Here is a 23,692-nt window from a genome sequence, read left to right as displayed (position 1 = left end):
AAGGATTTTTATATAAGGCTTAGCACAAGACCAAATAACGACAAAAATATACCACAATCTTAATAAATACTCTTGGAAGGAAAAATAATAGTTCAAGTATGGTTTCTTCTTAGCACAAAGTCTTTAGTATCAAAAGCAACTCTTCTTCTCTAAAACACAGTTCTTGGCAACAATGTAACCCACACGGGAGTCACACGACGTCGAGGCAAAGTTAATCCAAAGGTTCGGCGTCGACCGCGAGGAGCGCTACGTCGAGCCCGGAGTCGCACAGATCCCCGCAACACAGTACCTTGGAAAAGTGAAGCACTCGATTATCAGCGGCGTCGAGATGTCCGGCGTCGCGTCTTCGGCGTCGATCGGGCCTCGGAGTCGGGGCGATCTGCAGCGGCGTCGACCGAAGTCAGGCGGGAGCAGCGCTCACGAGATGAAGCAGGATACGGCGTCGTCTAAGTCGATGTTGCAAGAGTGAGCAGCGCTCACCGCGTCGAGAGGGCTCGAAGTCGATGCGATCAGCAGTGGTGCCGACACGAGGTCACTTGGAGCTGGAGCCGAACTCACTACTCACTGGCGTTGTTGCTGGCGTCGATCGGGCCCGGCGGCCGGCGTCGAGGAAGCGGGACACTGGAGCCGTTACTCACGATGTCGAGCTGGATTCGGCGGCGTCCGTCGGCGTCGAGATTGCTGGATTCTTTCAGAGGTGCTGGATTCACAAGTTCCAGCAAACAGCACTTTAAGCAGATGAAGTCCTTTAGCCCTGTGACTTCAACAGGAGACTGGCACTCTTCCAGCCCTTGGAGATTTTCTTAGCAAAGATTGAGAGTACACACACAGTTCCTCTCTCCTGGTTCCTTGGCAAAAATAAACAAGAAATGCAGGATTCCCCCAACAAACAGCACTCTGGCAGAAGGGGTAGGCAGTCCTTAGATCAGCAGGCTTCTTGTCCTTGGTTCAGGTGTCCTTGTCAGAAGTGATCTAAATTCTTGGTTCAGGGGTCCTTCTCTTATACCCCTTTTTGGCTTTGATCCCTTTGTCCATGCAGGGGAATTTCCCCCCATCTTGGGTTTGTTGTGGGTGTTGCCAGGCCGAAGCACCTGGCCTATTCACTGTGCAGGGCAGAGTCTTCAGCCGCCCAGCAGGAGCGGAGCCAGCATTGTCACTGGCAGGGGCAGGGCCATCAGTTGCCCGGCAGGAGGTGGGCCAGGAAAGTCCCTGGCAGGCACAGAGTCATCAGTCGCCCGGCAGGGGGGCGGAGCCAGCATTGTATCAGGCAGGGCAGGCTATCAGGAGCTACTCTTCCCCTACTCTCAATGCAAATGCCCCACTCATCCCACACTGACTCATTCAGACCTCTGGAGCCACCCAGCTCCTGTCACACGCACACCAGAACCAGCAGAGACCGGTAGACAGTTAGACAAGAAAATAGCTACTTTCTAAAAGTGCTATTTTCAAACACAGAGTCCAAAAACCATCCACACAAACGGATGCGTTATTAAACCCTGAGTTCAGGGATACCAAACTCGACATTGCACCATGCTCCCCGAGCCCGCTAGGATTATAGCATTAATAATCCTGGCAGACCATTCTAACTGATGGAGAGCAGGTTACCTTACAATAGTGAAAAACGAATATGGCTGTCATTCACTATTAGGACATGCCAACCTTGTCAGGCTTGTCCTACCTTATGCTTACAATGCACCCTGCCCTTGGGCCTACCATAGGGGTGACTATAATGAAGTTAAGGGAAGGTTTTAGGGACTGGCAAGTAGGTGTACTTGCGCAGTCTGCGTGCCAGTACCAGACTGCACGTGGTCTAGCAATGGTAGACCTTCAGACATACTTTTACTAGGCCGCTCTTGTGGGTGGCACAACACGTGCTGCAGGCCCACTAGCAGCATTTGTATTTACAAGCCCTGGCACTCCTGGTGCACTCTACTAGGGACTGACAGTAAACCAAATAAGCCAAACATGGAATTCAATCAATACAGCAATTTCACATAGGGAGCACTTGCACTGTGGCACTGATCAGCAGTGGCACAGTGCCCAAAGCATTTACCAGCAAAAACATCGTAAACAGAGGAGGCAAACAGAAAAAATGGAGGAGAGACTCATGCCAATGATGCTAGGTCTAACAGCCACAGATGGAGCCACGGAAGCACAGTGCTTCCGTGGCTCCATCTGTGAGATCCAAAGCAGCTAAGGAAAATAAACAATTAGTCTGCATTACTAAACACTTTACTTTGGATGCTAAGGTAAAACAAATTGTTAATTCAAATTGGCACATATTAAATAGCAATTGTACTAAGAATCAAAAATTGGCCAAACCCTTATTTGCATATCGGCGCAACAAGAATATTAAAGACCAGATTGTTCATTCCCGTTTCAATGATTCACAAAGGCAGCAGAATTTTTTGCAAAAATCGATTGATACTAATCAACCGATTAAAGGTACAGTTCAATGTTCCTCTTGCAAATCTAGCCATGCGATTTTGGATGGGGAAAGTTTTACCCACAATGGTTATACCACTCATACCAGCCAAATGTGGAATTGTAAAACATCCAACACCATTTATTTTATCCAGTGTCCTTGCTCACTTGGATATGTTGGAGAGACTTCGAGGCCTATTCAAGTTCGCCTGACGGAACACCGCTCCGCCATAAGAACTAAAAAAATTATTGTCACCTATGGTGAAACATTTTATTGAATGTAATCATGAACCAGACGATTTCAAATGGCGAATACTAGAAAAAATTAATACCCCGGACAATAAGGGAGGAATGTGCATAAGAAAGAAACGTGAGGTCTTTTGGATATTCTCTTTGGACACTTTCAAAAATGGATTGAACAGCGAAATTCCATGGGAAAACGCCATTGTTAAATACCATTAAGGGTGCTATTGAATAATATTAACTATTATTCATATGTGATTCTGCCTTGGTTAATCGAGTCCTTGCACCTAGTGTACTTTTTGATCTTTAGGTAAGTTACCGAAATTGGTGTTTCTTTTATTCGATGGCATCCATATATGTCTTTGGTATAGACATTTGAGGTCTCATTTGAATTATATAATATATTTCACGTAAAGGTTTTTACCCACATGAGTGGCTGTTTTTATAGGTAGGGCACTATATTATGAAATGCTCTCCCATGTGGTTATTTATTGGGCTGCGAGCGTTTCATACGGGTGAATATACCTGTATCGTCGCTGTTTATTGGCCTTGTGTTTGGATAGGGCTGTTGATCGACGAAAGAGTTATTTATTTGTATAAATTGATGTAAGTTGTTTTGCCTCTGAGGGGCTGATCCCACAAATAAGATATAATATTATGAAATGCTCTCCCATTTAGTTTTCTAATGGGCTGCGAGTATTTATACCAGAGAAAATACTCACTTTTGTGAGTCTTTGGTCATTGTGTCAATCGCGGTTATTAATAGAGGCGGCATTGATAAGAAGAAATGTTAACTTTGTCTACCAAGCTGTTTTAGTTTCGTGAATGAGTCAATTTTTTATTTTTATGAAAGGTCAAGATATAACATCATGTAATGCTCTCCAATTTAGTTGTCTTATGGGCTGCGAGTCTTCATATCGAGGAAAATAGTCACCTTTGGGAGTATGTAATTACCATATTGCTCCTAGTGCCAAATTTGGTTATTAATAAGAGGCCGCGGAACTAAGAAGAAATATGTATTTTTGCCTATTAGTTGGTTTTACTTTTCGCGTTCAAGTCTGTTCTCTATCTCTATGTAAGGTCATGTGACAAACCCATGTGCTATGTCACATGACGTATTATCGTGTAGCTAACCAATTATCTGCGAGTATTTAAAAGGACTTGGGAGTCAACACCATGTTGATATCCATCCGCCATTTGGTCCTTCACGAGGTAGGACATCGTGACTTCCCGTTTGCCTTCGGTTACTTTTGGCAAGGCTTTATCCTAGGTAGGCTTTGCCTTAATGGACTTTATTTAATGCCTGTCGACATGATTATTTTTATTAAGGGAACATGCTTTCGATGTGGTAACTTACTTGGGATTTTGTAACTCTTAGCTGGGGGATTAACGTTCAGCTAAATACCATGTCTGGCTGCTTTTACAGCTTTGTGTATTATCGTCGTTTATTTACCAGAAGGCAAGGGCTGTCGTCTATGTCCATTAGGTAATTATAAAAAACAATAAAGTAAAGGGGGGCCTAAGGGAGTTTAAAGACCACACAAAGACATATTCCCTACATTGAAATATGAAACACAAAAGTTTCAAAGGGTCTGAAATAGAAATCTATGTGTAACACATTAAACTGATACTGTCTGCAACAACCCACTTGACAGAAATGACATAGAAAAATGTCCTGTGATCCCTATGAGACCTATCAGGATACCCATCAGTCACCACTCGGAACCGCCCTTCATCATTTGGGATTCCTGTGAACCATCTGCTTGGACCACTACCTGTAAGTTAAGAAGGTCTGATCTCATGACCTCCTGAGAACCTGGTATTGACCAGTGTGGTTTAAATGTCAGTGGTACCAGTTGGTAAGTAAAAGGGTGACTGATTTGCAGAGCTTGTGAGAAAGAAAAGTGAGTTCTAGTGAAAATAAAATTGGGTGAGAGAGCAAGAATGAAAGTTTATTCTGTCTTTTGCTCGCTCCACCAATATTAAAAGAGCAGCAAAGGTAGACTTGACAAATAGCTACCTAGATGTAAGAAATGGTCGACATGTTTCAGCAATTTTAACGGACCAAATAGTCCATTGCTTTCATCAGGACCGAGATATTAAATAGTGCTACTGCAAGGATAAAGTATGATAATAATAAAAAGTGACTACATAATTAACATACTGCAACACGGAAAAAGATCACCTGAGTTCCTAGGTGTAGTCTTTGCTTGCAGTTGTTTTCTATGTCACTAGTGGGAAGAAAAAAGGTACAGACAGACAACAGTGAAATGACCACATACACATAGACATAGTCACATGTGATTAATACACATTAAACTCAAACATAATTGTTTGGTGGAACAATACATTGGTTCTTATTTTTTCAGGCATGAAGGCACTTAGATGTAGTTCCTGCATGTAATAGAATGTACTTCGTCTTACCCTTAGTGTCAAAGTTGAGGGCCTCACCCCGCCTGGCAACGGCTCTGGGAACGAGGGAAGCACCGCTCTATTGATAAAAAGGAAGCAAGAACAAAGGAAGATATGTAATTGCTTCCTGTCAACTGAAAATAGCGACCACCAGTACTTCAATAGATGTATGATTCAGAATTCTTCTGCTTCTAGAAGGTGTATGAGAAGCACACAGGGGGTTTGTCAGGTTCTATTTATTGGCCATGTAGATGTATGAAAAGAAAACGTGGCAGCATTTATCAAGTAATAAGAGCGAGGTGTCGTTTGAACAGGCAGCAGCCTTAATAGTCACTTGCGCATCTCATCGCATCTGTGCTAGAAAGGCGTATTGTTCCGCTTTTCTGTTCTCCACTCTAAGTCTCAATCTCCCATTTAAAACCATGATGGCGTTATGTGGGTATAGAGAACACGGTAGTAATAGATGGCAATTTTAAGCTCTCGCCGTAGTGCGTTATCGCGTCATTTTTAACTAGACCTCAAAGAGCAGTGTGAAACAGCGGGGACATGCATAGTAAAGATCACCCTTGTAAGAAAGTATGCTGATGGAAAAGCATCAGAAGCGTCTCACCTCTCCGTCGGTACCTCTCCGCCGTCTTCCGAGCCGGTTGGGGAGGTGCCTGAGCGGAGTGTGAGCCGCGTTTAAAAGCAGTTTGTTGGTTGTTACCATCACGGTCTTGTGATCGATAGAGTTTGTACACAAACCGTGATGTTGCAAGCTGGATGTTTATTGGGCCCGTAGGGAGTCAGGTGATCTCTGTGGCCGCCTCAATATGGTGCGAAATTGTTTTTATGTTTTCTAGCGTCTCCCTCGCACTCGTGCAAAAGCAGGTTAACGTGTATTTAAGAAACAGACAAAAGACTTACTGAGATGTATAAACACACATGGTATTTCTGACAACTACCTATTGCTTATGAGACAACTTCATATCGTCTACGTTAGAAACGGAGAAAAGGGGATTGATTAAATTATTCTAGTCATTATGTACACGATTTATAATTGCTAATGGTAAAAAATTATATTAAGATCTACCAACTGGAAAAATATAATAACTCAACGCCTTTGAACTACCAAGTATTCCATGTTCTCTACACTAATGTACATGTATAATCTCCTATGACTCTAGGGGCGATGGCTTGCATCAGTAGCTGGTTGGACAGGGGTTTATCAAAGAAAAAGGGGATTGCTAGCATAGTTCATATGTATCATGGATCACACTGAGGAAATGTTCACTGCTGACTGAGTAAAAGAACAATTCCAAGGACTACAGCAAGATTCCTCATGAAATGTAGTGTAATCTAGGAGTTTTCATAGGGGGCAACCTGCTATGTCAGTTATAAGACCCTCGCAATAAAGCTCTAAACTGAAAAATCCACCTTTAACAACTCTAAGGGAGAGCTTGGCAAAGATGGTTACAGAGTAGACCAAGGTATATCATCATTTAGACCTCCCTTGTTTGTCCCCAGCTTGAACACCCATTTCTGTTCTTTGTGTAAAAGAAATATAGAGTAGTCCGTGACATGGGGAGGGATGTAGGGCTGTTCAAGGACAGTCCAAACAAATGCAGTGGGGGCATGTTGTTTTTCCAAAAAGTGATTAGTAAGTTTGGTTGCCTGCCTTTTGCAACGAATGGTACTCTTGTGTTCGGAAATTCGGATTTTTATTTTCCTAGTTGTCATCCCTACGTATTTCAAGCCGCATGGGCAGGTTATGAGATAGATTAATTTCTCACTGTTACAGTTGGTGAATTTGATTTGTTTCCATGGTCTATTGGTTCCTATGTCAATCTCTGTGGACTTGGTGGTTTGTGGGCAAGCTTGGCACGACCCACAGGGATGGTGCCCTACTACAGGTGGAAGGTCCCAAATAGTGCCAAGAGCCCTTGGCATTTTGATGTGTGGTCTGGTATGAACAACATTAGGTAATTATACCTACACGAACTTGAATTTCTGTTTTTAATGAATTGGATATTGCCTTGGTATGTCTTGTATGTGTGTTCATATAATCACACATGTCATTTCCTTTTTTATTAGAATTTATCAACAGACCCTTTTCTACAACGTTCCACTATAATGCGTTTATTTCGTGATTTATCTGCTTAATCATATACACGTCTTCGCCTTAACTAGGAACTGGAAGGTAAATCTTTAATCATTGAAACTTTGAAATTCACGACAGGCAATAACATGACTTAACAACGAGGTAGCACTTTTCTAATCCTCCATTTCTCAATCTTGTGGATCTAATATGTTGGAAATTCGCTAAAATTGAGGTCTTTGGCTTATCATTTCCATCGTTTTATCTCTCTTCTTTGAGATAGTTTAAATCCTTTCCTGGCGTAAATAACTAAGTGCGTTTTTGTCGACCATGTGATTTTTTTTGATAAGTTTGAATATATATAATCATTTAAAAATGTTAGTTGGAGTAATATCTACTAACTGATGACTTATCTAAATACCAATATGATTGATATCATGTTTTTCTATTAAAAAAAGAATACGGGAATTATTAACCCGGCCCGTGGGTTGTCACATTCGACATCGCGAATGCAAACAGCAATTCAGAATTGAGTAACAGGATTTAAGAAAAAACATATCAAGAACCTTTTGTAAGTAATAAGAAAATTAGGCAGACTTTCATTATTAATTACAGTTTTCTCCATGGGTTGAATCTTTCAACATTGTATCCGTCATTTTCTTACAGATAAACTAAACATCACATCAATAGGAAAAAGATTTTGATACATTTTTACTTCGTTGTTCAAAGTCTCTTTTATGTAAGTATTATGTATTGTTCTACCACTTTTAAGATAGGTTACAATCCGTGCAATTAGCGGATAGTAATGTCGAGGCCTGTAACTATATACAGTTAACGTCTAAAATGAGCACTGAAACAAACCTTTTTCTATAGACTTGACTTTTTCATAAGTCTTTCTTGTCCATTACTGGGGGAATGAAAGTATACGCTCTTTTGGTTGTTTAACTATGAGCTCTGTGGCTATGTTGTTACAACTTATCTGTTTGGATCTGCTTCTCACATTTTATAGAGAATTTTAATGTGATTTAATGATATATTAAATGTATTAAATGTCTAATAAATGTATTTCATTATACACTTTTTCTTAGGTTATAAGTGGCTATTCCTGAAGAAGGCGCTGGTTCGCCGAAACGCGCGTCAAATTTACTGTTGTGCCACATTTTTTGTTTTCTTAATTTTTTGACAGTTTTGTGATTTTGGTTTTAATAAAATTGTATCTGATTTGTTCTATATTGTATATAGACACAATTCTTTTTTAATGATGTATGTATTTTACAATGTGTCTTTTTTAAAATTAAAATTGTGACAATAAAAAGCAGAATCTCATTTGTTAATGCTTTGATTCCCCTATGTATCATTGTATAGACAAGATAATAAAATTGCCTAGGTTGTTATTTCTCATATATACCTCTTTGCCACCATAGCAGCTAACATCAGCCAGACCATGGTGTGTTTAGGTCACGTCGTTTCCCCAGTTCCTGCCAATAGGTGCCACCTTGCTTCTGCTGGGACTTGCAGACCCACTACTGCAGACATTATATGGGCCACTTCAGTCCAGTATCTTTGAATTTTGGGGCATGCCCAAAGAATATGAAAAAAGGAGCAAATTTTCCTATAGCCCCTGGTACACCGGCCACAATCACAGCGGCCTATTTTGTGCTGGACCAACCAAGAAGTGTATGACCTATGTAGGATCCTAAGTTGAATTAATCGGACTGGGTACGTATAGCACTTTCCCTAGGACTCTGTATGGCCTCAGCCCAATCGTCATTTTCTAATAGGCCTAAGTCATTTTCTCATGCTTCCCTCAGAGGGCCTAAAGGATCCAGTAAATTATTCATTATCTACCCATATGTTAACAAGATAGCCTTGTCTGTTAACGGGTGAAGGAGTAGTCTATCTTCTAACGGGACCAGTCGGGTAACTATTATCCTTCATGTACGTGGCATCTCAGGGCATGTTTCAGCTGCCGATATTGAAACCGTTCTCCGTCGGCCATCTGAAATTCTGTTTGCAAATCTTCGAATTTAACCATTATTTCTTTAGCCAGACCTCTCCTAAGCGATCTATCCCAGTGAGGCCCCACCTATTAAAGCCCCGGAGCCTCCCCACTTCATCCAGCTAATCACAGTATCAGAGTGGGGTTTGTTCTGTCAGTTTGGTCTCCCATCCTACTAGTTTTGTGGCCACTCGCCATGTTTGTGCCACAGTCTGTGTATGTATAGGGAGCGTTTTTGCATGATCTTTACGATACAATGCAGCCGGGTACCCTCTGTTTCCCATAGCATGGCGTTCTACCCGGTATGCTGGTTCTGTGTGGGTTGTAAAGACCCAGTCACGGAACAGCCATCATTTTTAACAATACAGCTCGACCCATGAGTGTAACTGGGAGTCGCCTCCAATGACACATGTCCCCTTGCACCTTCTCCAATTGAGTATATAGGTTCAGGTCCAAAAATTCTCTCTCCAACTTAGTTATCCAGATCCCTAAATACTTAAATTTGTCTTTTTGTGTGAGGGCTGTACAGACAGATGTGAGAGGTGAAATTTCTCCAGCTAAGGGAAAAATGAGTGACTTGTCCCAATTAATCTGGTAGCCCGCGTAGCTGCCAAAACTTCAAAAGATATGAAGTCTATGGAATGTCTGACGAGGTTTGTATGCATACAGTAGTATATGGTGCGCATATATGGAAATTCATTCCGCCCAGCCTCCCCCAATGTCTATACAAGAGGGATCCTGCGCACCACGCTGCAAGCGGCTCAAGTGCCATTGCAAAAATGATAGGGGCGAGGGGGCATCCCTGTCTTGTGCCCCTATATAGCATAAAAGGCCTGGATACTGATCCATTTATCCGAACTCTTGCCGACAGGTCAGAATATAGCAACCGTACCCAGGTAGAAAACTTTGGGCCAAAACCGAGTCTGGACAGTAGCGCGAATAAGTATGGTCATTCGATGCTCTCAAACGCCATATGGGCATCCAATGACAGCACTGCTGTGGCATCGGCTGATTGGGACCCTGTTACGTCCCTCCTCCTTTGCTGCTTGGAACATATTCAGCGTTGGTTGAGCTATTGTGTGTGTTACACAGTTATAAAATTTAGATGGCAGTCCATTTGGACATGGTGCCTTTCCGGGCTGCAAGTCTTGAAAGGCCAATTTTAGAAGAAAAGGAGCGTGTAAAAGTCCATCCTTGATTTGTCTTTCCAAAATTCAAAGAATAATGCTGTTCACTCCTTAATTATCATCAATCTATTAAAAAAAGAATCACTTGGGAGTCTTGTGTTTCTTAATGGATCCAAATTTGTTTATTCAATCAATGAATTTCATCAAAAGCAGTCACCACAGTTCAAACTCGATATCCAATATGTCTTTTTCCCCCACTTGTAACTCCAAGTTGGTAATTTCTCTGGGGAGTGGTCTGATATGACCCTTGCTTTGTGTTGTGCATCGTGGAAGCAACCCTCATACATGTGCTGTGTGAATAGATAGTCCAATCTGGACCCGCTGCCATGTGTATAGAAGCTGGCAGATGGATTGTGTGCCCTCCATAGATCTGTAAAGTCCCAATGCCTCTGCATACCCTCTCAGAGGTTCACAGACCACGGCTTGGTGTGAGGCCATTGTCCTATCAATCTCCGGGGACATTGTTGCATTCATGTCTCCACCCAGTATTAGGATGCCTCGGGCATGTCGAGCTGTATTTTACTTAATGCCGGGAGGCTGTTGGCATGCAGTTTCGGGGGGTAAATATGTAGAACACAGATTAGGGCCTGTCCCTCCCACATTCCGCCTATTGCCACTTATCTACCCAATGGGTCCTACCAAGTGTAGCCTGGCAGGAAGACCACCGTATTTTTTATCAGAATCGCCACCCCTCTAGACCCTGAGGTAAATCCTGCATGGGCCGCCAGAGTGTAGCCGAATCTATTGAGCGCCAGATAGCGGTTGCCCTTGAGGTGTGTCTCCTGTAAGAAAACCAGATCAGGGGAGTGTCTACGCACATATTGTAGAACAATGGTACGTTTGACTTTGTCCCCAAGGCCATTGACATTCCACGTCCGTACCCTCAGAGCCTTTGTGGATTGTTTTGTCATAGTGTAATCTAATGACTTGCTACCCTCCGCCCCCCCACCGCCTTCCCCCCTCCTCACCATCCAGACTAGAGTACTGCGAAGCCTACGTAGTAGTGTATGTACAGCAGAAACAGCAAAACCATTAAACAATCCCAATTTACTAATACTTAAGCACCTTCCCCTAATACCTCCCCCCACCCTGCACCAAAGGTCTATAACTACCCAGTTCCCCAATTTGCAGATGCCTGTTGCCCTTTTCTAACCATTACAATACACTGGGGTGAGCTAGCACCATTGACTCCAACCCAAAGGTGGACACCCACAACTCCCATAGCTTCCGAATTAAATTGTGTCTGCATACATATTAGTATCTGGTCTTGGCACTTATGTATCTTTGCCTGGCTATGAAGTCCTCAGTTCAGTGCACATCACAGTTTGTTTGAGGCCTATCACTGGCTCAGCATGCTGCATCCCTCAATTGGAATGCCCTCACGCTTAAGTGGAGGTTGTTGCCCCTCCCATCCCACCCCCTCACTCAGTAGGACTCTGTGAACGAACCTCCGAAAGGGGTCTCCCATTTGTGCTGGTGTTAGGAAGCCTCCTGGTGGAGCTGTCGCTCCTCTCTCCGCATCGTGTCTAATCCTGTTCCTGTTGTTGCTGCTGTTTGGGTACTTTTCCACCTTCCAGCCAGTTCCATACCTTCTCCGGTTCTGTGAAATACTATGGTTTACCCTTCTCCAATACTCTTAGTTTAGCCGGGAATAACATCATGTATTTGAGGTTTTTGGCTCGCAGTGCTCTCTTTATCATCAAAGGTGCTTCTTTGGCATTGTACCATGAGGGTAAAGTCTGGGAAGAAGCGGATTGTTGTGTTCTCATATGATACGTCCGCTTGCATGCATATGGCTTCAAGATGGTGTCACGGTCGTGATAGTTGAGTAGTCTGGCAATAATAGTTTTGGGTGGCCCCTGCTTTGGTGCCTGTATTGGTGCCCTGTGTGCCCTTTCGATTGTGAAGAGTTTTGAGAGACGCTTGGGTTTGAGGTGGTTGATGATGAGGTCCTCCATGAAGAGATTCACCGAGGGTCCCTCTGTACCCTCAGGGACCCCACCACCCTTATGTTATTCCTGCGGGCTCTCCCCTCCTGCTCTTCCAATTTAGCAGCCATCAGTTTCTGTTGGTGAGTGAGACTTTGGACTCAGTCTTCAAGTTTACGAGTGACAGATTGTAGGTCGCCAATCTTTGTGTCTGCCACTGTAAACTTTTCAGATGTTTTATTCATGCCCTCAGGACATTCACTTCTATAGTGACTGTCTATTTTGGACTCAAGGGTTGTTCCCAGTTCATGGATAGCCGCCATTATGGCTCCCAGCGAGGGTTCCAATGTCTCTTGGCTCTCGAGCCCTGTTGCCCCCTCTGCCGACGTTGGCCAGGAACAGTATATTTGTTTGGGGCGGGGGCCCACCCTTGGGGCGCATTGTATCTTTTCAAGGGGGGACTCGCTCCGGTTCTTCCCTGTTGTGTAGTTGCGTGCATTACCAGGGATTCATCGTAGGCTCCAAACTATAGTATAGGTGGGGGAATGGGTGAGGAGTCCTAACCCCGCTATGTGCGCCTCAGACCCCTCGTCGTCGGTATTCCTGATCCCCGAGCACCCGAGGGCACTCTCCATTGCGTCTTGGTATTGTCCTGCTCTGTATATGTATGTGGGGCAGCGCAAGATCTTTTGGATGATAGCCCCATACACTGTTTCGCACTACAGATCTTTATTCCCCCCACTGGCTGATTCGAGTCAGTTACCATATTATTATTATAATTACATTTATTGAGCGCGCAGCTACCCGGAGGTTTCCCGGCGCTAGAGCAAATGGAAGATGAGCCAGTGTAAGAACCAAGGGCATGGCAGTTACATGTTAAAAAGCCAGGTCTTGATACCTTTACGGAATGTCATATAGCAGACTTCCGAGCGCAAAAATTGGGGCATAGAGTTCCATAAGGAAGGAGCCTGTAAGGCGAACGAGCGTCCACCCATTTTGGCTCGCTTGACCCGTGGAATTTGAAACTTGTTTTGAGTAGAAGATCTTAAGGTACGAGAGGGAACATACTGCTGGACCAAGGAAGATAGATATTCCAGGGCTTTATCCATTTTAATACGGTGCATCATACAAAGGGCTTTGAATTTGATACGGCTCTCAATTCGTAGCCAATGCAGTTTGCGCAGATGAGTAGAGGCCGAAGACCTAGCAGGTAAGTTACATATCAAGCGCACAGCCATGTTCTGGACCACCTGAAATTTCTTTAATACCTCCTTACAGGCGCCCAGAAGTAGTATGTTCCCGTAGTCCATCCGTGAGATGACAAGGGCTTGGACCACGGTTCTCAGGGTATCCACTGGAAGCATCCATGTGATTTTTCTAAGCCACCTGATGATGGTGGTACAGGTGGCAGAGACCTTTACAACATGTTGCTTCAGTGACAACTGGTTGTCAAGCAGAACCCCTAGATTACGGGCTGAATCTGAAGGGGTAGGTAACGGACCCATCTGTGGTGGCCAATGTTGTGGGCCCCACAAAGATGTATTGGGACCGAATAGGAGCAGCTCCGTTTTGTCCCCATTGAGTTTTAGTTTATGTCTCTGCATCCAGTTGGAGATCTGTTCCAAGCCAGACTGCAAGGAAGATGTAGGCGATTGATTTTTGGTAGAAAGTGAGTAGACGATTTGAGTGTCGTCAGCATAGGAATATATTGTGAGACCCGCTTGCTCTGCCAAGAAAGCAAGCGGTCTCACATAAAGATTGAAGAAGAGGGGACTAAGAATCGACCCTTGGGGAACGCCGTGAGGGGAAGAATAGATAGAAGAAACAGAAGTAGAGGAGAAGACTTGAAAAGTGCGATTAGAGAGAAAACTAGCAATCCAGGCCAGAGCTGTGCCATCAATCCCCACGGATTGCAAGGTGGACAATAGGATGGAGTGGGAGACGGTGTCAAATGCCGTCTGTAATGTCCAGCCTCAGAGGGCACTTGAGTCCGCTCTCCGCAATGGCAGCCTGTGGGAGGGGATGAAGGCTCCTCCCCTTCACAGTTCAACATGCAGATGCAGCCCCAGCACACAGGTAATTAAAGACCCTGTTCAGGCGGGTATCTCGGGCCCCAGGTGTCTGGTTTCTGTGGTGGTACAGGAGCGAATCCGCCAGGATCTTCTAAAAAGGTGCATTTTTAAGCTCTGTGCTCTTACCTATAATGGTTTACGAGGCAAAGGACCTAGATATATGCAATTAAAAATCAAACCATTCACTCCCAGCAGAAGATTACGTTCATGTGAAAAGGCCCTGCTGTGTGTCCCCTGCACTCGCTTAACAAGATGTGGGGGTAGAGCTTTTCCTTACCTTGACCCCTTTTATTGGAACAAGCTTCCAATGCATGTCCGCACTTGTGCTAACTACTGCAAATTTTGGAAATTGCTGAAAGCCCACCTATTCTAACTCCCAATCTCATCTCCCAATGGATACTTGCTAAACGGGCCCAGCGCCAAGATACCCATGGGTAAGTCATGCGCTATATTAAATCCAATTAATATAACAAAGGGATTCATGTTATCTGTACAAGCTGGTTATTAGGCCATAGTCTGTGTGATTTGTGGCTTGCCACATTTGTTTGTCTATTTATTGTCTAGATTCTTTGTTTGTGGGCCTACGACCAGATTGTGACCATGGGTCCCTGACTGCTTGCATTCAGTGCATGCCTGAGGAATACCCCTCCCACACTCCTAGGTAGATTGTAAAGTAGACTCACTGTGGCTGTGTTCTCATGTATGTGCCTGTAGGGTTATGTCTGATCAATCCTTAACAGATTTTTTAGATAATTTGCAATGATTATTTCCTGTGAATGCTGCGGGCTCTATGTTGCTCCGGGGTTGACCCTGTACAGCATTTAGGCTGACTGCCTGTAACCAAAGCATACTATTTGCTACTCCTCTTGGATGAATCATATAAGGCATTTGTCCTGAGTGCCTATATCCAGTGCATGGCTGGGTGTTCCTGTGATGCTCAGGGGTGGACACTCTAGGGTATTTATCCTGGCTGCCTGTATCCAGTGTAACCAGTCTGTTACCTTTTGTCACTGCTGCTTAATCCCTCATGGCATTTACAAGGCTGTCTTTCTCCTGCATTTGTCTGTGTGCTACTCCTTGTCATTCATGGATTGAGTCTTGAGATTATTTACCATGGCTGGCTATATATAGTGCATGCCTACAGGTTGCTCAGCTAGTGTCACAACCTCCTCCTGCTTTTTCTCTGTCACAGCCCTCTCTTGCATCCTCTTTGTAGTGGTCTAGCACTCAGGGCTCATGTTGCTTTACCCCTATGGCATGCTATGATATCACAACTGATGTTTCCCCAACATCCTAATAACCAATGTCCCTCGAACACCTTCACGACTGTTTCCCCAGCAGCCTCATAACTGATGTTTCCCCAGCACCCTCATACACGCTGTTCCCCCAGCACCCTCATGACCGATGCTTCCCCAGCACCCGTAATTTCCATTATGCTTGAATCCCTTCAAGCTTCCACCAGAATCCCATGAGCCAATGGCAAGCCTTGCTCTTGCGTTACTGGGGCCTTGGTGTTGTTTTCCATTATGCATGTTCTAGCAAAAACAATACATTAATTTCCTGTTATTTGGTTCAAATCAACAAGTTGCACCTGTTCATTCTGTAAGGTTGAAGAGTGTACTAACAAGTGTTTTCCCCAAGTTTCTAGTACCTTCCAGATGGTCATGTGCCTCATTTGATCTACCTACATCCATTGAGCCTTCGAGAGGGTATATAAATCCTCCAAGCTCAAATTGTGTTTTGACCTGGCTCCCAGCGGAACAAGTTTCACCCTTCTTACTCAGCTGAAGAATCCTGCAGGAAACAATAAATGCTCCAGTCTCCCTAAAGTCCATCCGAACCGGTGGTTCACGTGGCACCTTCTCTCTTGATGTCTTCTTCCTTGCTCCCCCCTGCCCAGCTACTCTGGACCCCCGCAGCTCCCAGAGTCAAAGCTTTCAGATCTTCAAACTTCTGTCAAGTGGAAGAACTTGTGTGTTATCTTCCGGACCCTTCCTAAAACTTTGGTGCTAGAACTGTCACCATACATGGATTAAATACTTTAGTCCTATGTTTCTCTGATGAACAGTAGTGAACAGTAGTGCCAAGTGAAAGCACTTCAGATTCTTTGATATACGCATCAAACTTGTACCCCACCCTGTGTTTTGATTGTTATCCCTAGGAGTGCAATTATCTCTAATCTTTGCTCCAAGTGTATCACTAGAAGTGTAAGTAGCTCCAACCTTTGCTCCGAGTGTATCGCTAGGAGTGCAAGTAACTCCAACCTTTGCTCCAAGTGTATTCTGAGGAGCACAAGTAACTAACCAATATTCTGAGTTTAGCCCTGGAAGTACCAATAACTCCAATCTGTATTTTAAATTAATTTCTAAGAGTGCCAAACTCAAATGTGTGATTTTGGTTATTCTGCTGTCATGCTGAGTTGCTGATGAAACCTATATGTTTGTGTCACTAAAGTTCATGCATGTTCATTGTCTGTAGAGACTTTCTAGCATACGGATTGTAACTCTCTCCTCTTGTTATTTCTAGTGCATTGCGATATTGGAGGTTCTGGTCCAGTGCACATCTATCTCGCAAATGTAGAAGGCCTCAGAAGTGACATATCCTGTTACGCAGTGTTGCACAGACATTGATCAGACCTAGTACATTAAGTCTTTTCTTATTTTATCCCAACCCACCTTCCTGCCCGGGGAACAGTGCAAGATCTAAGGTTTTGGTTCCTGGGCTTGAATTGTCCTCAGGAGCGATAGGAGGTTCAGCATTAGCTCCAGTATCGTCTCCGTGATTGGGACCAGGTGAGTACATGGCAGCTATTGCTCCATAGGGTATAAGTCAAATGGTTCCTCCGGTTGCCTCGTGCCTGCCTTAGGCTACTCCTTTGACATTTCTGAGTGAATTCTATAGAGTCTGTTCCATCCAGCATCAGTGAATTAATATCAATAGCATGCACTTTCTATGTCAAGTCCCATTTGGGGATGACAGGGCATGCATGTGTAGGCGCTCTGTAGTCGCAGCAGCCTCACATAGGCTTATCTTCTTGCAGCTATGCACAGTTCAACTTCGGGAGCAACAAGGTTTCACATAGGCCCCTCTCCTGAGGGCAAGATGCCACAGGACAGGCCACGCTCTTCTTGGGTACAACAGCACAAGTAAAGCCGTAGTTGTCTTTTTTGTCTCAACGGTGCGGGAGAGCTGAGTTTACATTCTTGTCACAGTGGTGCAGGGCAGGTCAACCTGTTTTTCGTGAAGTTCACATCCGGAACTATGAATTTGAGAGTTTGCTACCCACTGACTTCTGTGGTATTCAGATCATCTCCTCCATCCCCCTCCTCCGGATCACCTCACCTGCATGGGAGTCTCACTGCACCTGGCTTTCCTTGACCGTAACTCCTCCTGCAAGGCAGGCTGGCATCTAGGCACATCAGGTCAGATCAACAGCATCTTCCAGCAAAGTACAGACTTAGGTGATGTCTGCTCAAATCTGGGTAGATGGCTGCCAGGTAGACTCCATCCTTTGTTGCACAGTAGTTCTCCAAGTACTCTGTGGAAAACTCTCTTCCTTGGTCATAGACAACTTACAACGGGAAAAAGTAGGTCAGTAAGTCCCACGTTTATACACCCAAATTAGACAGAAGATGTGGATTCCTTGTCTGCACTTTCAGAACTGCTTTAGGATGGTTCTCATTTCAAATGCCTTGAAACACAGCATTTGTGTAGTGTGATGCTCCTCAAAGCAGCACCAACAACTCACGCAACAGAGGTACAAAGAGGTGTGAGCTCTCTGCATCTGTCTGTCATCAGTCACAATGATGAGTAATCAGGGGAAAGACAAAAGGCAGGCTTCACCTACGGGGTCCCTTTACTTTGAACAACTGAGACGGCAGTCCCACTTTTCACCTCTACTATTTTCCAAATGCTAGTGCTACAGTAAGGTTAATCAGAAGCTCTTCTCAGAGCAAAATACCCCATAGAATTTCAAAAGGAACCTTGTCTCCGCTTTCCCCACTTCACTGTCTAGGGCTTCTCCCTCCAGCATGAGAAATGTCAGTTATACATTTCCACTGTCTGGGAAAACAACCATGCCTCCATCTTGTGCCACTCCATCTTGTGCCCAACCCAAGCCACAAGCATCCAAAATGCCATATACTCTGGCTCACTCATACTCAAAGGCCACAGACACAAACACACACAACCTACACATGGGATGTTACAGCTCAGATCTGGGTTAGCGTATAGAAATAGAACATTACAGCCATGGACTAGTAGACCTCCTCTACAGTGAAACAGATAAAAAGGTCTTGTCACAACTCTGGATTCACAAAATATGGTACGCTGCCACCACAACTCTATATACTAAATCCATAACAGAGAAGTTCCCTATTAGTACAAAGAGGGTACGCTTGGAGCGCCCTACCAGGTCACAAGACAGACTCAGGACTACACTCATGTTAAGTACCAGGCCAATGTCTCTGCAAACCTTCTAGGTTAGTGTGAGAATAGGGCCAAATATTATATTTTGGTAGATTACTCCTGCATCCTGGTGGAGGTCCTGCCCATCAAATTATTTAATGTCTGTTTGCCTAGTGGACATTTTTATCATTGAAAGGAACTGGAAAAAACAAAACAATGCCCCTCTAGCCAGTGGACATTGAACACTTTCAGTGCCCCTGAATGCCAGAGTTTTTCCTGTGGTGACAAGCATTGAAAAGTAGCTATAGGTCTGCCCATCTAAATTAGGTGGGCAGACATATAGCTAAACTCCATTGGCCTAATCTGTCAGACCATCAGAGGAGTATGACCATGGCGGAAACAGAGTAGTCTCCGGTGTCATCAAACTATGGTCTGCTCAAATTTAAATTGGGCAGGTGAAATATAGTCTTGGTGGAGAGCGAACTCCTTCACCGTAGTGACGAAGTTCCCTTCACACCAAGATATAAATCAGACCCTCAGTCAGGCACTCAGAGCAGGGAAACGCAACTGGACACCATGCAGGGGACAGTCCCATCCCAACACTTTCATTCCCTTCCTGACATTATATATTTAGGTGCAACGACTTATAACAGGATCAGAGCATCGCTCTAGCCACTCAGGCATGAAACCAAAACAATACCCAAATACAGTAGGCCACAATGCAATTCAATAGCATCCTAATAACCAATGTCCCCCGAACACCTTCACAACTGTTTCCCCAGCAGCCTCATAACTGGGTTATCAGTTATGCTATGTTCATCTGTATCAGTCCTACAGACTTCCTTAGTCCTTAGTATGGGCTAACCTTGTACTATCTCAGCATCCATAATAAAGAATAAAGAGATTGGATATCTCTGACCCCCAGGCCCACAATTATTTGATGGACCTGATGTATTTCTGTTTTTGGGGGGAATTGGAGTCAGCTTTTTGAATGATTGTTGTAATTTGTGCACATGTGAAGAAACTGGAATCGCTGATGCCTCATTTAGTACAACATTCTGCAAACCCCCCTCCCTTATAAAAACTTACCAATCAATCTGACTTTGGCACCCCATTGACTCTTTTTGCAAAGTCAGGCAAAGATAGGAATAGGATCGTACACCATGGGTCTAATTGCGGCATACTGTATTTAAGTTTTCTTGTCTCACTGTAGCATATCATATCTCTATTATGGTTCGTGCCTGCTGCTGCATAGGTAAGTTTCTAACCATGTTCTTTGGAAGCAGTGGTAATGTTGCCACTGTCATTACTTAAACTCATTTTTTAATTACTTTGCTTATTGGGTTGATGATTGTTGTTGCTCTGCAGTAGGCTCTGAAGAAAGGCGCCAAACATTCCCCCTTCTTCGCAAGATAATCTTGGAAACATTGTATTTTTAAAAACAACCTCCGCCATTATGACCATATCAGTAGTAGATGTATCTATTCCACCTTAGACTTATCTCTAGAGTCAACTGACCACTCGAAAACTGTTTTATTTATTTATTTATTTTTATAATATTTTTTTTTGAGCAGGTTCAAACGGTACAACCGAGATAAAGGCTTTATAAGGTACAATATATATAAAAAAAATAAAAGTATACACATCGTAATACTGCAAAAAACAGAAAGAGAAAAATTCATTGCATTATTCATTCCAAGCAATCATAAGCAGGCAGTACAATAAGACATAAGTCATTTCAAAGTCTCTTCCTGAGGATACTCCAGTATGTTCCAGAGATGGAAGGGAAGTGGTACTTTAATACAGCGATTTCTATTACGGGAGCTATGTGTTTCTGTGGTTGTCAAACCAGGTGGCTACTGGAGCCCATATCTGCTCACCAAGTGATCTCGATTTTTTCCCTCTAGTTCTATAGATTGCAGCCTCTTGCTTGGAAATACCCAATAGTCTACTCAGCCACCCCTGGAATGTAGGGGCATCTGGGTCTTTCCACCGTGCTGCCAAAATGATTCTATAAACAGCCGTACCTACAAAAGTAACCATTGCTTCTTTATTGCTGTGCCCTAAGGAGTCATCATAGCCTAGGACAAAAAGAGTCGCTGATGTTCTTAGTTCGTGGCCAAAGATTTCAGCCCAGTACTTGGTCATGCCTTTTTTAATCGCGTCTAATTTTGGGCATTCAACAAGCATGTGAATAAGGTTAGCTGGGCCCAGCGAGCATCTTGGGCATTGATCGTTTACTCTTTTGCCCCAGGTGAATAATTTTGCAGGGGTAAAGTAGAGATCATATATTGTTTTATAAGTTTGAGCCTTTAGGTTTGAGGCCAGGAGTAATTTAGATGATAAAGTCAGAGACATATCTATGTCAATGTTTGAATTATTCAACTTATTGGCCCAGTTTCTTTCCGTTTGTTCCAGATCATCGGAATGATTCTTTATGAATAGTTCATAAATGTTGCCTATCCGAGTTGTCTGTTTGCCTATGAGGTTTAATAACGGTATTGTTTTTAAGTCTATGGTCGATACCGACTGTCTAAGGGAGGTATAGATTTGTATAAATTTCAAATAGTCAGTGCAAGGGATTTGATATTTTGCACAAAGCTCTTCGACAGATGGTATATATTCTCTACCCAGAAGAAAATCTCCCACTGTCACTACCCCTAGTCTCTCCCACCTCCCAGAGGTGCTGTCGTTAAGTTGGATCGGAATTATTGAGCTCTGACACAGGGGTGTATAGTTGGTATATCTTGGTATTGTCAGAAGTTTAGCGGTTCGTTTCCAAGTTTTCAAAGTGTCTGTAATGATCTTGAATTTAATCTTTTTGAAGTAAGATGGTTCGACTTGTTTTAGCAGCAAACCTCTGGCCTTATCTCCTAGTGATAGTTCATATATTGAGGGTATAACCTGATCCCGGTTGGTACTTACTGGCACTCGAGCAACAAAAAGGATGGTCATTTGTTGCAGGAGGGTCGCCCATGAATAGTATGTTAAATTTGGTATTGCTAATCCTCCTCTAAAATATGGTAGAGTTAGCTTAGGAAGTGCTCTCCTAACTTTGCCATAATTCCAAATAAATCTCGACATAGCAGAATCTAGATTTTTAATTATATCATTGTCGACTAGAAGGGGGATTACCCGAAACAGGTATAGTATTTTTGGGAACACGCTCATTTTAATGTAATGACCCCTGCCAATTATAGAAAGATGGAGATTATTAACTCTGAGAAGATCTTTCTTAACTTTCTTAATAAGTGGGTCATAATTTAGCTGGTTGATTTCACTTATTTTAGGCGAGATGTTTACACCCAGATACACCGCATTGTTAACTCTATATTGGCTAACAAAAGATGTATTCTCGGTGCAGATAACCATCGTTTTATCCCTATTCAGGGAGTATCCTGAGTATAAACCAAAAGACCGTGTAATTTCTTCGATCTCATCGATTGCCTCTGTGGGGTTTGGTGTTAATACCGCCACGTCATCGGCATAAGCCAATACTTTGGTATTATACAAGCCTACTTTAATTGGTTCAATTACTGGTGAGGTAATAAGTTTAATGATAAGTGGGTTGATATAGAGGGCGAAGAGTAACGGGGAGCACGGGCAGCCTTGCCGCGTGCCCCTCTGGATGTTAATAAACTCTGATTCGCTACCCCCTACCATAATTTTTGCCTTAGGGTCGACATAGAGGGCCTTAATGGATTTTATAAAGACCGGGCCAAGATTGTTGATCGCTAACACCTCCCAGAGGAACTGCCATGAGACCCGGTCAAAGGCCTTCTCTGCGTCCAATAGGATCATCGACATCTGGCCTCCCTCTACTCCCATGATGTCAAATAGGGAGATGGCTCTGCGAGTATGGTCTATCATACTCTTACCAGGAATAAAGACGTGCTGCCAGGGGGAGACCAGATGTTCGACAATCCTACTGAGACGATTGGCAAAAATCTTGGCATAAATCTTTGAGTCTGAGTTGATGAGTGAGATTTGGCAGTATGAGGAGGTTTGTTCCGGTGGTTTATCTTTTTTTGGGAAGATGGCTATATTTGTGTGTTTCCAAGACTCAGGGGGTTTGCCATGCCATTGCACACCAAGAAATAGGTCGTAAAGGAATGGGAGGATAAGATTACCAAGTAGCTTATACAGATCTAAGGGTATTCTGTCTGGCCCGGCTGCTTTTCTGGTAGCCAATTCTGCTAGAGCTAATTCTACCTCAGAACTTGAGACTTCTTTTTCAAGGTCTTCCCTTGTTATTTCATCTATGGTTTTACCAAGATTTGTTTCTATGAGCCAATTATTCATTGTTTTTTCGATTGGAGGCAAGATGGCGGCGACCTGCTAGATCGCTGTTAGCAGCTCCTGACCAGCCTCGATGAGCGTGCTGATGGATTAATAGGAGAAATATTACGAACATGCTACAATGTCATTGCCGGTTGAACACGACCCTTCCACAGCTTAATTACCTGCTCTGTGCTCCTCGATCCTCCGGTCGACGTTAAGCAGAATGGCTGAGGAGAACTAAAAGGGAGAGAATGTCGGCGGCGGCACGGACAGAGAGACAGGCAGGCACGGTTAACGCAGGAGAAAACCCGGCTTGGAGAGCGTAGCTCTCACTCCTCGCCTCCCTGATCGGGTTCACGGTGATACGGCTGTTGAGTGGTATCCGCCCACCCCCAGGTGTACAGCCCTCTCGGCAGCAGGCGGGAAGCACTGAGGACGGCACTCTTGCCAGTACAATGGCCCCGAAGAATTCTGCCGTTATTGCAGCCGCGGCGAAAACCAGAGCTGCAAAACAAGCTCTCCGTGACCAAGAGATCATGAACAAACGCAGAGCGGCTGGTCTTGGAAACACGGAAAGCAGCACGGCGATGGGGCCAGAAGAGGTAACACCTACTCGGAAAGCTGCGGCGAAGTCCAATACTCCTACCCCTTCCGTGATTGCA

Source organism: Lissotriton helveticus, chromosome 2_1 (assembly GCF_964261635.1).
Source record: "Lissotriton helveticus chromosome 2_1, aLisHel1.1, whole genome shotgun sequence".
Classification (NCBI taxonomy): domain Eukaryota; kingdom Metazoa; phylum Chordata; class Amphibia; order Caudata; family Salamandridae; genus Lissotriton; species Lissotriton helveticus.
Note: the sequence above shows the minus strand (reverse complement) of the source record.